The 11,882-nt window shown below is 46.1% G+C and overlaps 1 pseudogene; it reads left to right on the top strand.

Annotated features, from left to right (window-relative positions):
• Window positions 1-436: 436 nt before the first annotated feature.
• On the top strand, window positions 437-11,536 carry LOC133907211 (disease resistance protein RPM1-like; annotated as a pseudogene).
• The last annotated feature ends 346 nt before the right edge of the window (window positions 11,537-11,882 follow it).

Genomic DNA, 11,882 nt, shown 5'->3' with positions numbered 1-11,882 from the left:
GTTCATTGCCCTTTGAACCTTCCCCTTGCTGGATCTGGGGATCCTCAGACTGCTCCTTGTCCTGGTTATCATTCCCCTATTGTCGTTCCTCCCAATTCCATTATCCCCACTGATCTTGGTTGTTCTAAGGGTGACAGTTGTATCTACCACTCTTGCCTCTCCTGAAACCGCCGCGAGCACCAGTGCGGCCAAGCCCGCAACCATAGCGATCGGCACCGAAACCCTCATGGCGAGGAGCAAATCTCTCACATCCTACCATGTTTTTTCTCACTCAAGGAGGCCCTCTCATCACTTGCACAAATGATCTAGTATCACCTCCCAACGTCGACCACTCAAATTGCTGCTCTGAACCACGAAGGGGAGTGGCAGATGATTTGAGCTTGTTGGATCTCAACTCCGTGCCACAGACCACCACCTTCTCTGACCTCTAAACTATATAATTGAGTTGGAACCACTCAAAGAATACCACACATGGCAACTATTTGCAATGAGGCATTTTGGAAAGATCATAACCAAACATGCCCAAAGGAATTGGCACATTTAGCTCAAAAGTCTGTGGCTAAGTGTAATGGACTCACAATTGCAATTGCATGCATGTTGTCCTGCTCACCAGCGGATCCACCGAGGGGCTTGGGGGGTTGAAGCCCCTACCCCCAAGCGCACTTGGCAGCCCCCCTCCCCCTCTCAATTTTTGTGCATGGAAGAGGAAGAAGAAGAGAAAAAAAGGAGGGGGAGGTGGAAGAAGAAGAGGGAGAGCCACTGGTCCTACAAACAACCCACTTACTCTGACTGGGAAAACTTTTACAAGGAAGTAGAGCTTTAGCTAACTAATAATGTGATCCTTGATGTTAATGTTATTCTAAAGGTTAGCTTGGAGGATCTTCCGTATGATTTGAAGAATTGCTTTTTGCATTGTACACTATTTCCAGATGATTATTTAATAAAGAGGAGGAGAATCATGAGGCACTGGATGACTGTTGGATTCATCAAAGAACAGGGGAACAAAACATTGGAGCAAATAGCAGAGGGCTACCTAAATGAAAATGTTAACCGAAGCCTACTACAATTAGTGATGAGGAACGCAGTTGGACAAGTGAAAAGCTATCGAACGCATGATATCATGCGTCTTCTTGTGCTTACCAAAACAATTGAAGAATGTGTCTGTACAGTTTGCGATGGATCTAGGACATCTTCAGTTGAGAGGATGTGTCGATTATTGTCATGGCCTGAGAGGACCAGACTACCAGAGACGCAAGGCCAGTTCGAGTCAGACATTCGAATGCACGGGTGATCGGACCAGAGTGGGTGAACTAGCGTGCGTGCGTGTGTCTTGGCTTGTGCCAGCTGTGCGCTGGTGGGTTATAAACAGGTCTGGCTTGGAGAGGAGGAAAAAACCTAACTAGAATACAAACCTCATTTGAACTCCTAATAATCTACCTCTGTGCTACTCTGATTCCTCTTCTTCTTCCTCTGATCTCTTGCTCTGATTCCTCTCCCACTCATTCTACCGTTGTGCTTGCTACTCATCATCGTTAGGTTGTTGACGAATCGACAATGCACTGACAATTAGTATCCAGAGCCACCAAATCCTGGAGCAGCACCAGCACTTTACGCGTCTCCAACGCAAGCTGGGCACCATGGATCCTGTGTCCAAGGCGGTCGTCGAAGAGATAAACAAGCGCTTCATCGAAGAGATGAACAAGCACTTCACTGAGTTCGATCTCCGATGGGAACAATGCTTCTGCGACAACTAGCAAAAGAAGGACGAGCACGTCATGGCATTGGAGGTGGCGACGACAGCGATCGAGACGTGGAAGTCGCACATCGAGACCGCCGTCGACGACATCAAGCAACAAGTTGGCAAGCTCAACAAGCATTTGGAGCGGATCATTCTCCAGCAATCAACGGACGCTCCTGGCTTGTTGGCGCAACACGGGTCGGTGTCCGCATGCTCACTTGCCGGAGGACACGCCGATGACCCAGTGGGGCACCCCGTCTAACATCTTCACCGAGAGAGTGGGTTTGGGTCGGTCACCACCCTTACTCATCTCCCAGTCAGAGGTAACTCCGATTTCATCTCCACACCATGCGCACCCATGAATCCTGACTCCGCTAGTCGCACATGCTACTCAGATCGATCGCAGTGGGGGGCCAAACTACCTAAGATGAACTTTCCACAGTTCAATGGGGAGCAACCAAGACTTTCGCAATTGCGATGTGAGAATTATTTTGATATGTACTCGGTTTAGCCCTCCATGTGGATCAGAGTTGCGACAATGCATTTCACTGGATCAGTGGCGCGGTGACTGCAATCGGCCGAGCGGCGCCTAGTTCATGCGGGTTGGGAGGATTTGTGCCGTATGATTAGGGAGAGATTTGGTCGTGATCAGCATGAGTACTTGATTAGGCAACTGTTCCACATCAAGCAAGTAGGCACCGTCACTGAATATGTTGAGAAATTTTTGCAACTGGTTGATCAACTTGATGCCTATCAAGTTGTATCTGATCCTTTGTATTACACTATGCGCTTCTTAGACGGGTTAAGGGATGATATCTGTTCTGTTGTAGAAATGCAGAGACCATCAAACTTGGATACTGCTTGTGCCTTGGCTATTTTGCAGGAGGAGATGTTGGATGGAAGTAGGTGCAAGGAATTCAAGTGCGTTGATCTACCATTCTCTTCAAAACCAGCAACCAAAGGTCCTTATCCTCTGCCACCGCCTCCAAAGACTGACAAACTTGACAGTGCAATGTTTAGTCAGGATAAGCGTGGTGTGGAATATGCCAAAATTTCTTCTGCAGATGAGAAATTGGCAGCTCTTCGGACCTACCAGAGAGCTAGAGGACTCTGTCAAAGATGTGCTGAGAAATGGAGTAAGGATCATAGATGTGCTACCACTGTACCCTTGCATGGAATGGAGGAGGTTTTGGACCTATTCAATTGTGAAGAGGAAGGAAATCTTCAAGATAGTGATTCAGTTGACGGTACCTTGATGGCCCTATCCAAGGAAGCATGCAGTGGAGTGAATTCTTCCAAAACGTGAAGATGACAGGTCAGATTCAGAATACAGAGCTACTTGTGCTTATTGATTCTGGTAGTTCACATTCTTTTCTCAGCAGTGCTATAACTCACAAGTTGCAAGGGGTATCTCAAATGGCCAGACCCATAAGACTGCAAGTTGCTAATGGTCAGGTCTTGGATTGTAATCAAGAGCTGGTAGATACTACATGGTTCCTAGATGGGTATGAATTTCGGTCTACTCTTAAGGTGCTGCCATTGTAGTCTTATGATTTGATAGTTGGAATGGATTGGCTTGAACAATATAGTCCTATGAAGATAAATTAGGCACTGAAATGGGTGTAGATACCATACCAGGGCACTCATGTTACACTCCAAGGCATCCTCAGCAAAGTCCCTGAATGTACAATGGTGCAAATATTCAGTATGCAGGACTTGTCAGCCACTGAACAGGAGTTGGTTAGCAAGCTACCCACTAAAATTCAGAACTTGCTGAATATATTCTCTGATGTGTTTCTTCCACCCAGAGGTCTCCATCCTTCCAGGCCATGTGATCACAAGATTCCCTTAGTTCCTGGAGCTCGACCTATCAGCATGAGGCCTTATAGATATGCACCTACCCTCGAGACTGAGATCGAGAAGCAAGTCTCTGAAATGTTGGACAGTGGCATCATTCAGCATAGTTCTAGTTCTTTCTCTTCTCCAGTGGTGCTAGTTAAGAAGAAGGATGGAACATGGCGATTTTGTGTCAATTACCGCCATCTTAATGCCCTGACCATGAATGTTAAGTACTCGGTTCCTATTATGGATGAGCTTTTGGATGAACTGGCTAATGCTAGTTGGTTTTCTAACCTTGATTTGAGGGCTGGCTATCATCAAATCAAATTGGCACCAGGAGAAGAGCACAAAACTGCTTTCCAAACACATCACTGCCATTTTGAATTGAAAGTGATGGCGTTTGGGTTATCCAGTGCTCCCGCAACCTTCCAAACTGCTATGAACATCATGCTAGCTCCTCTGCTGCGCAAGTGTGTGCTGGTCTTCTTCGATGATATTTTGGTGTACAGTCCAACTTGGCAAGAGCATTTGCAGCACCTGGAGCATTATTGCAGCTATTACAAAAGGATCACTGGCAGATTAAACTCAGTAAATGCTCCTTTGGGCAGTAGGAAATTGCTTATTTGGGACATGTGATCAGTCACAAGGGACTGCCACTGATAATGCTAAAATTGAAGCCATCAACTCTTGGCCACGACCACTTTCAGCTAAGGAATTACGTAGCTTCTTGGGTCTCGCTAGTTATTACATGAAATTCGTGCACCATTTTGCTGTAATTCAGTCGACCATTGTTCCAATTGCTCACGAAATCTACACTGTACATCTGGACTGAAGAACATCAGACAGCATTTTAGGTCTTGAAGGATGCTTTATGCTCTGCACCTGTCCTGGCTCTTCCCAATTTTACTAAGCCATTTGCTATCAAAATTGATGCATCAGATCAAGGAGTGGGAGCAGTTTTACTTCAAGATGGGCACCCTCTCACCTTTGTCAACAAGGCCTTCGGACCAAGAACAAGTGGCCTGTCTACATATGAGAAGGAATTTTTGGCCATTCTTACTACTGTTGAAAAGTGGCGCTCTTATTTGCAACATGCTGAGTTTGTGATCTATTCTGATCAAAGGAGCTTGTCTCACATGAATGAACAGCGCCTGAATACCCCATGGCAGCAGAAAGCCTTTACTAAACTGCTCGGGTTGCAGTACCGTATTGTCTACAGAAAAGGAGTAGAAAACAAAGCTGTCGATGCTCTATCAAGGCGACCTCAACCAACTGGATCTCTATCGTCGATCTCTAGCTATTCTCCTCAGCGGGTTGATGAAGTGATTCAAGGGTACCTCACTGATCCTAAAGCTCAGCGCCTTCTCACTGAACTGGCCGTGCAAACTGATCCTCACAGCCGGTTCCAACTGCAATCAGGGTTTATTCGCTACAAAGGGCATGTGTGGTTGGGTATGAACACACAAATTCAGCACAAGGTGATGTATGCGTTTGTCGGTGACATGGGAACCAGGGGTCCCCGAGTCCCGAGGCCAGGACCGCGGAATGCCACGTGGCGCCATCCCTCAGAGACCATCTCCCCGAGGACCGAGAAGAGCCAGTTCCGAAAGGGGTGCTCGGGACCATGAACAGTGGTCCCCGAGTACCCAGAGTTCCCCGACGACCCGAGAAGAGGCAGTTCCGAGAGGGGTGCTCGGGACCATGAACAGTGGTCCCCGAGTACCCGTAGTTCCCCGAGGACCCGAGAAGAGCCAATTCCGGGAGGGGTGCTCGGGACCATGAACAGTGGTCCCTGAGTGCCCGGAGTTCCCCGAGGAGCCGAGAAGAGATATATCCGGGAGAGGGCGCTCAGGGCTATGAACAGTGGTCCCCAGCACCCAGAGTTCCCCGAGGACATGAGAAGCCCCTTACCGGTGGACCCCACAAGGGCTCAACGGTGAGGTGTCAATTGGTGAGAGGCCCGATGCTGCATTTAAGAGAGAGCGTGGCCTGTCACTTCCAACCACTCCCCCACACGTCTGTCGTACTGAGTGCGTCAGTCCCTGCCACCTCCTGGCAGGAAGGCGTGGGGACATTTAATGTGATGGGTCCCATCGCACGTCACCCTGCGGGGCCCATAAAGGAAACGGCTTGGAGATATCATCGCTGGGCTCGAGGCATATCGCCTACTGCTGTGTCAGATCTGCTCTGACCGAGAGGGCATGCAGGGCAGTTCAGCGACTGGCCAGTGGGCCCCCCTGCATCCGCTAAAGTTGAGCGTAATGGGCGATAAGACCAGCCGAAGGTGCATTTTTCAACCCCTGTAACATCAAGTTGTAGCCCCATGATGGTGGCTTTCCATTTATGGCTCATGGGAACTCGTGCCCCCATTTTTGGGCACGCCGAGCCTCCCCCGACAGGATAAAAGGGGGGTACACTCCGTAGAAGGACATGTCTGAAACTCGACGAACAAGTCTAAGAGACTTTGAAGAGAAGCCAAGCTAAGCAGAGGTTCACCAAGCTCGAAACAAGACCGAAGCTCTAGACTTAGACAAAAAATCTTGTAACACAAGAGATCCAGAGATAGGCAGACGATCCCTTGAGCATTTACTCCCACTAGCAGACGATCATCCGTCCCGCCTACATCTCACATATTCACATGAAATCCACGTACGAGGTAGATCCAGAATCAGCCACCCGGTCAAACCTCAAAGGGGGTCCCTCAGGATCCCCGCTTGCGGTGTTCACCCACCGACAGCGTTACATGACAGTGTGATTGGTGGGCACTCGGGGTTCCCAGTTACTTATCGCAGAATCAAGCAGCTATTTTATTGGGTGGGCATGAAGTCTGATGTGCAACAGTACGTCGCCAATTGCCAAATCTGCCAGCAAGCGAAGCTGGATCTAGCACGCTATCCTGGTCTTCTGCAACCACTCCTGATTCCTGGTGGCGCTTGGCAAATGCTCACAATGGACTTCATCGAAGGCTTACCGCGCTCCGGATCCGCTAACTGCATCATGGTGATTGTGGATAAGTTTTCTCACTATGCTCATTTCCTGCCTCTTCTTCACCCTTTCACCACATCTATAAGCTGCACGGCATGCCTTTGTCTATTGTGTCGGACTATGATAGGATTTTCACCAGTGCCTTTTGGCAAGAGCTCTTCCGACTGTCAGGTACGCAACTCCGAATGAGTACTTCATACCATCCGCAAACTGATGATCAGACCGAGCGAATTAATTAGTGCTTGGAAACTTATTTTCGCTCTTTTGTGCATGCTTGTCCAGGCAAATGGTGTGGATAGCTGTCACTTGCTGAATTTTGGTACAACACCTGCCACCATTCCTCGCTAGGATGATCACCATTCGAAGTCTTATATGGCCATCAACCGCATCACTTTGGCATTGATTCAACTGCAGTATGTGTAGTCCTTGAATTGCAAGAGTGGCTTCAAGAGAGGGCACTCATGACTCGGTTGGTGCGTCAGCATCTCATCCGCGCTCAGCAGCGTATCAAGTCGCAGGTGGACAAGCACAAGTCCGAGCGGCAGTTCGCAGTGGGAGACCTGGTGTTCTTGAAGCTACAGCCGTATGTCCAGTCATCAGTGGCCACCCGTGCTAATCATAAGTTGTCTTTCAAGTTTTATGGCCCCTATCATGTGGTCACAAAAGTGGGCTCAATTGCTTCCAAGCTTGAAATACCAGACAGTGCAACAATACATCCAGTCTTCCACGTTTCTCAGCTCAAATAGGCCGTTGGAGCCAAGAATAAGGTGAACACTACACTTCCTGATGTCACACATGGCTTACAAATTCCCTTGTAGGTGCTGGATAAGCGCTTAATCCAATGTGGAGGTGCTTCGGTGGCCCAAGCTCTGATTCGGTGATCTGATTTGCCATCGGAACTGGCTTCTTGGGAGGACATCAACGCTCTACAACAACGGTTCCCAAATGCACCTGCTTGGGGACAAGCAGGTCTCCAAGGGGGAAGGACTGTCATTGCCCGAGAGGACCAGACTACCAGAGACGCAAGGCCCGTTCGAGTCAGACGTTCGAATGCATGGGTGATTGACCAGAGTGGGTGAACTACCGTGCGTGCGTGTGTCTTGGCTTGTGCCATCTGTGGCCAGTTGTGCGCCGGTGGGTTATAAACCGGTCTGGCTTGGAGAGGAGGAAAAAAACTAACTAGAACACAAACCTCATTTGAACTCCTGATAATCTACCTCTGTGCTACTCTGATTCCTCTTCTTCTTCCTCTGGTCTCCTGCTCTGATTCCTCTCCCACTCATTCTACCGTTGTGCCTGCTACTCGTCATTGTCAGGCTGTTGACGAATCGACAATGCGCTGACAATTATCAATTCAGAGCAGCAACATCGAACAATCGAATCAATCTAAAGCAACATATCTCCGTGCACTCCACGTTTTTTAGAATGATGTCAGTATTAATCTGTTGAAGCCTACCTTGATGTCTTCAATTTTGCTATCGACACTAGATCTGCAAGGTGCTCGTATCAAGATGTTGCCTGATGAGTTGTTTGATTTGTTTATGTTATATATATCTAGTCCCATAAGTTCTAGTCACATATTGGCCCATAAGAACCGACTATATATATATTGACATCAAGGCTACCGAATGAAATATCTTCTCTTTCCCACAATTCCAGTCAAGTTAACATGGTATCAAAGCAAGGATTAGGGTTAATCTAGTTCGCACCCACAATCCAAATTATTTTTCCCATCTTTACGTCGTCATGCATTGCGGTAGAATTTTTTCCACCATTGCTGTAGCCCGTCGCTGTTGTTCCTCATCATCTCAGTGTGCAACCGCCTGCCTGTTGCAGTCACGGTCATCATCCATAGCAGTCGGGAACCGGTTGTCACACTTGCCATCATCCGCAGCCATCGCCATCCGCAGCTGTCGGGATGCGGTGTCTTATGCTTCACTTTTGTTTAGGGGCATTATATAAAGAATCGTTACCTCATCTCTTCTCGTCACTTGGTAATCTGAAGAATATCACATTTCTGAGGCTTGTTGGATCAAGACTTGACACTGTTGGAAAAATAACACTTTCAAATTTAATTTAATTCAATTCCTAAATATAATATGAACAGGAACATATGCAGACAACAAGCTCTAGCGAGCCCCGACTAGACCCGACTAGGTTTCCGAGAAGGATTCCGACAAGCCCCGATAAGGTGTTGACATGCCCGACAAGCTCTGACAAAGTATCTAATATATAATAGATCGTAGTGTACGTACCCAACAACAACGTGAGATGCACAGGCCCCCGTGATGGCGATGCAATAGACGATAAAGATGAAGTAGATGAAGCAGATTGTGATGATATAGAGGAAGCAGATCATGAGCAATCGCGATGAACGCTTCCCAAAAATCTTATTTGCCCTCTCCCAATGAAGGATCCCAAGAGCCATGGGTTCCAGAGACCTGCTCTCCTGTTCATCAGTGCATGCCGATGTAGCGGGATAGAGTAGACTACGTGCAATGGCGCAGTAGAGAGAAAATAGGCAAAACCCTAATTATGTGTATGCTTTGTGGTGGTAGCTAGCAGATATATATAGAGGAAGAATAGCGCGGTTGAGACGCGCCACAATCGGACTCTATTACGTACCATGATCAGATTTTTAACCGACACGATTTTCATAAATTTATCTATTTGCCCACACAGCAAAAAAAAACTACAAAAGGAGGCCGCACCTGCACAAGCTACTGGACCCGATTTCGGTGGACCATTCTCGCAGGTGCCAAGCATCGGTGAGGTGAGGTGAGGTGAGGCAAGTGAGCGCACACATGTGTTCTCCAAATTCTCTATCACATTCCATGATAGTCCCTTTGTAAATTGATCTGTCAAATTCTTAGTCATTTGGATATAATCCAAAGCTATCACTCCGGAGTTTCTCAGTTTTCTAACAGATTTCAATCGTCTCTTTACATATCTTGAGGATTTCATACTGTCCTTAGAACTGTTCACTTTGTCAATAACCATTTAATTATCACAGTTCATTGGGACTGGCAAATCCATCAAGAGCTCACGCAGTCATTCTGCCTCAACAGTGGTTGTGTCTAATGTTGTGAGTTCTGCTTCCATGATTGACCTCATCAATATCGTCTGTTTGCAGGACCTCCATGAGTCAGCAGCACCACTAAGAGTGAATACATATCCACTTGTGGCCTTAATCTCATCAATATCAGATATCCAGTTCAATCACTATAACCTTTCAGTATTGATGGGTACCTAGTATAGTGAAGTCCATAATCTATAGTACCTATTAGGTAGCGCATGACTCGTTCAAGCGCACGCCAATGATCATCACCCGAGTTAGAAGTAAATCGGTTCATCAGTGATCTGATTACAAGCCAATGAGATATCAGGCTTTAGCACTAGCTAGGTACATGAGTGATCTGATTATCTGGGAGTATCTCAGTTGATCCCTAGCAATCATTTTATTCTTTCAAAGTATTAAGCTAGCATCGGCCAAACCAACCATCGTTAAATTAAAGTGCCTACAATAAAGTTTTTGGATTGTTAAAAAAATAGCACTTTTATATTTAATTTAATTTAATTCCTAAATATTACATGAATAGGAACAAATGTAGACAACAAGCTTCGACGAGGCCCGACTAGACCCGACGAGCTTTTCGAGAAGGATTCCGACAAGTCCTGATAAGGTCTCGACAAGCCTGACAAGCTCCAACAAGGTATCTAATATATAATAGATCATAGTGTACGTACCCGAAGGTAGCATGAGATGCAGAGGCCCCCATGATGGTGATGCAAATAGACGACGACGAAGATGAAGTAGATGAAACAGATTGCGATGATGTAGAGGAAGCAAATTGTGAGCAGTCGCGACGAGTGCTTCCTAAAAATCTTATTCATCCTCTCCCGGTGCAAGGCCCAAGAGCAACGGGTTCCGGAGACCTGCTCTCCCGTTCGTCGGTGCACACTGGCGTAGCGGGATGGAGTAGACTACGTGCGATGGCGTAACAGAGAGAAAATAGGCAAAACCATAATTGCGTGTATGCTTTGGGGTAACAGCTGGCAAATATATATATAGAGGGAGAATCACGCTCTCTATTACGTGTGACGATCGGATTTTTAACCGACACGATTTTCATATATTTATATATTTGCCCACACAGCAAAAAAGAATAAAACTAAAAAAAATGCCGCACCTGCACAAGCTACTAGAATCATACTTTCATCCACACATGCTAAGTGGATACTCCCTCTGATTGCAAATGTAAGTCGTTTTAGCCTCCTCAACTATCACTCTCACAAATGAATGAGTTATCTTTTTCAATGCAGAATAAATAAGGGGCAACAAGGTCATTTGATCTACTTTCTTAATCCTTGTGCATGAGTCTAAAACAACCAACATTTACAATCGGAGGGAGTAGATGAGAGAATTCCTTTTAAGTTAATCTCCCTCCATCTCTACTAACAAAGTGAAACTAAAAGATATACCACCTCTACTTATTAGGCCATTGAAATTTATTTGGAATTTCCTTAAATATATTGGGCTAACCCATATATCTAACAGACAAAAACACATTTTCTTGTCTTAAGGGGTTACAGCAGTTAGTAAAGCTTCAGCTTTACGATGCATACGATGGTGAGAAGATATTCTTCTCTGCAAAATCATTTCCAAACCTAATGATACTGAAAATAAGGGGTGGACCACACCTCAACGAAATCGAGATAGAAAGAGGGGCTATGACGAGCATAGTTGATCTCAAGCTCCTGCTCTGTCCACAGTTAAAGATGTTGCCTGATGGTATTGAACATGTAACCACTCCTGCAGAACAAACTTGCGGACAGGGTTTGGCAGAAGAAAGAGCGGAGGATTTCCCATATGCAGCGAGTTTATGTTGGGTCCATCGAAATGGCGAGTTGGCTTTTGAAAGGATAAAATGATGTACCCTGTCTGGAATATAATCATTTGTCTTTCAGTTATGATCCCATATGATAAGCCATCTGTTGAGCCATGTGATGTAGAAATGAACTTTCAACTTCCTCCTTTTGCAGTCTTACTCTGTGCTCACTGATTTGTCCTCTATCTGTACTTTCATTCTGAACTATTTCAGAATGGTCGCAATCAGCTCAGTGGGGTGTGTGTGTACGTGTTTCCGCGTAGCAATTACTCCTACTTTTTTGTTTAAATTAGAATTTACAGTTGTACCATTTAGTGCAAGAAAGTTTCACAATTAAATGAGAAAATATTTACATTTCACCTGACATGTTAAGTCTCATTGTTTAATTTGAATAAGTTGAGAACTTGAAATATTTTTTTTGAAAACTGAGA

Source organism: Phragmites australis, chromosome 24, assembly GCF_958298935.1.
Source record: "Phragmites australis chromosome 24, lpPhrAust1.1, whole genome shotgun sequence".
Taxonomy (NCBI): domain Eukaryota; kingdom Viridiplantae; phylum Streptophyta; class Magnoliopsida; order Poales; family Poaceae; genus Phragmites; species Phragmites australis.
Note: the sequence above shows the minus strand (reverse complement) of the source record. Positions and strands in the feature narration are given on the sequence as shown.